Source organism: Myotis brandtii, unplaced genomic scaffold (genome assembly GCF_000412655.1).
Source record: "Myotis brandtii unplaced genomic scaffold, ASM41265v1 scaffold126, whole genome shotgun sequence".
Taxonomy (NCBI): domain Eukaryota; kingdom Metazoa; phylum Chordata; class Mammalia; order Chiroptera; family Vespertilionidae; genus Myotis; species Myotis brandtii.
Window position 1 is genome coordinate 2,898,767 of NW_005354425.1, and position 6,112 is coordinate 2,904,878.

The following is a 6,112-nucleotide window of genomic DNA, read 5'->3' on the forward strand; positions in this document are numbered from 1 at the left end:
CTACTGGGGATCGAACCCACAACCCGGGCATGTGCCCTTGACCAAAATCAAACCCGGGACCCTTCAGTCTGCAGGCCAACACTCTATCCATTGAGCCAAACCAGATAGGGCAATGATTATTTTGAATGAGAATGGATTAAATGCAACAATCAAAAGCTATATGGGCAATGAATGGATGACAAAATAAAAACCTTACATATGCTGTCTAAGAGACTCACTTCAGATGAAAAGACACACACAGGCTAAAAGTAAAGGGATGGAAAATAATATTTCATGAAAATAAAAACAAATAAAAATACCAGACAAAATAAACTTTATAACAAAGGCTATATAAGAGACAAAGAAGGAGTTAGCAATTCCACTTCTTGGTATTTATCCAAAGAAACCCAAAGCACTAAAACTAAAGACATATACTTCCATATGTTCACTGTGGCATTATTTACAATAGCCATCCTAAGTAACCATCAATAGATAAAGAAAAAGTAATACAAATGTACAATGGAATATGACTCAGCCATAAAAAAGAATGAAATCTTACCATCTGCCACATCATGGTTGGAACCAAGGGTGTTGTGCGGAATGGAATAAGTCAGGCAGAGGAAGGCAAATGCCATGTGATTTCACTTATACATGGAATCTAAATAAAAAATAAACAAACAAGAACAGAAACAAATTCATAGATATAGAGAACATTTGGCTGGTTGCCAAATGGTAGGAAGGTTGGGGTGATGGGTGAAAAGGGTGAAAGAATTAAGAATTGTTACAAATTGGTAGTTACAGAATAGTCATAGGGATATAAAGTACAGCATAGTGAATGTAGTCAATAATATTGCAATAACTATGTATGATGTCAGGTGGGTACTAGATTTATTGGGGTGATTACTTAGTAAGTTATATAATGTCTAATCACCGGGTTGTATACCTGAAACTAACATAATATGGTATGTCAACTTTAATTGAAAAATTTAAAAAAATATGTAAAGTCACAAAAAAGAAAAAGGAAAAGGAAAGAAACCTACATATACCCACCACCAATCCTAAACAATTAAACAAGATCAGTTTCTTTGATGCCCCCTCTAAGCCCCTGCCTAATAATTTTCCCTTCCTCCAAACAAAGAAAACTAATATCCTGAATTATGTATTCATTATTCCAATGCTTTCTTTCATAGTTTTTTAAGAGATATAAAAACACTTACTTTAATTTTTTCATGTCTTTGACTTTATATAAATAAAATCATCTTGTATGTAGTCTTCAATGACCTGTTGTTTTGGTTCATTCATTTTCTCTATTTTATAGAATTCCACTCTGTAACTACCACTATTAATTTATTCTCCAGTGTTTGGACTTTATGACATTTCTGTTTGCTTGTCTGATTGATTGATTGATTGATTGTTTTTTTAGCTATTATAAAAGCTCCTGTGAATATGTTTCTTGGTACATATTTCTAATAGTTTGTTCAGAGTCTATAATAGAAGTGTAATTACTGGGTCATATACTCTTAATGCCAAGTGATTTTTCACAGTGCTTGTACCAACTTATATTCCATTACAGTGTAAAGGAACTAACTTCAGAAGGTCTTTATGGAAAATAAGTACAAGTGGTAATTATACTGTTATAGAATTGGCGTGGAAGAAGACAGCTGGACACTTGGAGGTTTCAGGAAAAGCCTTTATTCAAAGCAGTGCTGCTGGTTCAGGGGACTCTAAGATCCAGATCCTGAACAACTTAGACAATGAGATTTTCTCTTTATATATTTCTGAGTTTCTTTGTTTCCTAACTACCAAGCTTCTGTAGTGGACTCTCACAGCCCCCCTCAAGTCAGTTAGAATGGTTAACTTAGACTGTATCTAATGTCCATCCTGGATGGTGCCACTGACCTCCCTCTAGTTAAGCTGTTACATCCTTGGTTTATGGCCCCTTGTAAATTGGACGTATTTAAATAAATAGCTCTTGCAAGACCAGATAATTAAGGAAGGGGCAGTGACTTCAGGAATGTGCATTAGGGACACTGATTAACTAGGTACAGAGTCCAGCTGCTAATCTCCCACATTCTTTCACAAATGGAGTTAATTATCGGCTAGCAAGAGTGTGCAATAGAAGGCAGGTTACTGGAACAAATTCAGATTGCTAGCTCCCAAAATGTCTTATGCTCCCCATCAATACTATCCAACAGCCACATTCATCAACAAAGTAGACTGCAACACCCACTCACCTAGCAATGTAAGTCCACACCCTATTTAGCTTTGTATCTCATAGCAGTAGATTCAGGAGATAGTCATTCAGAAAATCCCACTGTATAAAATCCCATGAAAAGTCATAATTTATTTTATGCACTATAACCATGAAAAGGAGAAAGAGAAAAGGTAGATGACTGAGGCAAAAGTCAACACAACACCCTCACTCCCACCCCATCCTGTTCCACCCATTGCATGGTTTGGTATTTATTTCTGTGTTTTCCACTTTGTAACCAAAATTTTGTGTGTAAGTGGTGATTTTTTAATCATGTGTATACTGAGTAGAATAAGTTAGGCAGCAGAGTAGTTTACCTTATTTATCTTTCAAATTAACTAAACTACAAAAAAAAACAACAACAATATATTGCCTACCCATGTTGTGTTCACCACCCAGATTTTTGTATATTTTCTTATGGATAGATAGTTTTTATTCTAGTACCTATTCCCACTTATTAGTGTGGGGAAACAAGCAATTCAAAGACACCAACTGCATGTTCTACAATTCAACTCAATGCTGACGCTATCTACCTGGATATAGCATCATATCCCACAGGTTAAGGGCTTAGTCCTACAAGACTACCTCCCCTCCCCCAGCCCCCACTTCAGATGCCAATCTCAAGTGCAGGTTGTCATCTGTGCTTCTAATTGGCTATATATTGGTTACAGAACCTCCCTGGGTTTAATTTGTCAGAGCAGCTCACAGAACTTAGAGAAATATTTTATTTACTAGATTTTAGGTTTAATAGCCAGATGGAAGAGATACATAAATCAAGGTATTTAGAAAAGGACTTGGAGCTTCCATGCCCTCTTCAAAGGCCCCATTCTCTCCAAATCTCCAAGTGTTCACCAACAAAGAAACTCTCTGAACCCTGTCCTTTGGGGTTTCTATGGAGGCTTTATTGCATAGGCATGAATGATTAAATCATTGACCACCAGCCCCTTCCTCTTGGATGCTAGGATGGTGGGACTGAAAGTTCCAACCCTAAGCATATGGTTGGTTCCACTGGCTACCAGCCGCCTTCCTTAAGTGCTTTCCAAAAGTCACCTCATTAACATAACAAAAGAAACCTTTATGGCTCTCATCACTGAGGAAATGCCAAGGGTTTTAGGACCTCTGTGTCCGCAACAAGATAAAGACCAAACATATATTTATTATAAATCATAAAATCACAGATAGATATGAAATAAAATATTTCATTTGTAAGTAAAACCCCTTTGCAATCCTCTCCAATTCCCTCTCCCCACACCTCTCTTTGGAGAAGTAACTTTTCTCCTGAAGTGGGTGTGTATCCTTCCTTTTATGTATAAGCACCAATGTATGTGCCCATAGACCATATATAACTTTTTATTCATTTAAACATTTATGTAAATTACATCATGTTGTATTTATCACTTGGTAAAATATTTTTAAATTCAACATTAGGCTTTTGACATTTATCCATGTAGTATACTACTACCTCTTTAATTGTTACTTGCTATATATGATTCTATTATGTAAGTAGAAAACAATTTATTTATTCTTCTATTTATGTGGGATTTTTTTTGTTCTTCTCATTCTACTTTTCACTTTGGTAAGCAACACTGCAATGAAGATACCAGTACATTTCAAGATGTATGTTTTTAATGGCATACCCAGGAAGTGAAATGAAATATTCATAGGATTGAAGAGTGTGAACATTTTCTAGTTTACTAGAGCTTGTCACATTGTTCTCAAACTTGACTGTACCAACATACATTTTCTCTAGAAGTGTATAAACATTCCTGTTTCCCTCTCCTCACAAACACTTCCTTTACTAGAGTATACATTATGAGGGAATGATGAATAGTGATCTGAGAAGAGGCTAGAGAGTAGGCAGGGGCTAGATCACAAAGTTACTTACATAGCAGGCTAGGGAACTTGTATTCTATCACTGAAAGGATTTCATCAGGAGAATGTCATGACCAATTTTCCCTTAGAAAGATCACAGGAGGCAGTATGGAGGATGGATTGGGATGGGAAAGCAGGCTTTAAAGAAAGGCCTTTGGAGAAAGCAGAGATTGAAGGTTACCTATATTTTACTCACTTCATTACATCTCTTTGTTTTGTTTTTCAATGAAAAGAATAAATTCTCATTCCCACATTAATTGATTTTCCTGGCACTTCAAGGTCATGAAGCTCTAGCCTAAAGGAAAAGAGAATAGGTTTTGCATCCATTGTCTGGCAGTTTTATAAAGGACTTTATACTGTGTAGAAGAGACATACAGCCTCTGTCAATTGCACAACCAATAAACTCACCTTTATTGCTAATTACCATTTTCTTTTTGTGCTACTGTTTGCCAAATGGCAGTGAAAGCTGAAGCACAGATGCTCATTAACATCCTTTTTGATTTACTGATAATTCAGCACTGACAGTTTAATAAGTTTAGGACTCAACCCAAAATTATTTGTCACCACATTTTTGGGGAAGTGTCTTTTCTCACCTCCTGAACTAAACAACCTGTCCAGTTTTGTAATAATTGCACCAAAAATATCAGTGTTCTGAATTTATATTGGATATTTTTAACAAAGAATTGAAAACATGTCTCTTCCATTCTTCAATTTACCTTCACAATAAACTCTGTAAACAGGAAAGAGGTTTTACAGACCTCATATCCCATAAGGGAAAATGGAGTATGCTCAAATGATGTTTAAACTAATTTGACCTATCTATAGCTGAAAATAGAGATAAAAAAAATGCTCACTTCTGAGACTTTTTTCCCCCCAGTTTTATCTGTATATATAAAATCCTAAGCAATCGGTCAACCAGTTGACCAGTAGCTATGATGAGCACTGACCACCACAGGGCAGACGCTCACTGCAGGAGCAGAAAACACAGGCATGGAAACATGGAAACTGATCCAGATAGGAGGGAGCCCTATTCCAGGGTGTGTCACCCAAGAACTACCTTCTCACAATCTGGGACCCCTGAGGGGATGTTGGAGAGCCAGTTTCGGCCCCATCTCCACTAACACAATCCCTGCAGGCCAGGCCGAGGGACCCCACTGGTGCACAAATCTGTGCACCAGGCCTCTAGTTGACATATAACACTGTATTAGTTTTAGGTGTACAACATAATGATATATGTATGCATTGCAAATTGATTAGCAAATTTAGTTAACATCCATCCCCTCACATAGTTACAATTGTTTTTCTCTTGTGATAAGAACTTTTAAGATTTATTCTCTTAGAAACTTTCAAATGTACAATACAGTATTGTTACTTATAGTTGCCATGCTGTACATTACACTCCAGAACGTGTTTATCTTATAACTGGAAGTTTGTACCTTTTGACCACCTTCACCCATTTTGCTCTGACAACAACAATATGTAAGAGATTTTTTGATAATGGGGCTTTAATCTACCTATAGATACCTTGGTAGAGAAACATTGAATGTGATGTAATGAACTCCTTTTGAACTCATCTTAAATGGCTGGTCTATGGTGACACCTTCAGATTTATTCATATAGGAGGAAGAATCCCAGACTAGGCCTCAGCAGATGTTCCTGAGGTAATTTAATTATAAAGCCCTCAGCCAAAGGCATCCCTCCCTTTATTATGCAGTTTTTTCATGATTTCATTCTTTATATTGGAGATAGGAGATAGTTTCATATTGGCCAATTTATAAATCCACTGACATTCAATAACCTGATACTTTAAAACATGTTTATTATTATTTTTTGTCCACTAAATCCCCCTCTCACACATATTCACTTAACACATGACTTTTAATCCCTATTGGATTTGGTCAACATAGAATTATTGGACAGACTTCTCTACATAGAATTATTGGACAGATACACAGAGTATTTAAATACCATGATCCTTTCAAATGAAAAATTTTTTATGTTCCAAAAATT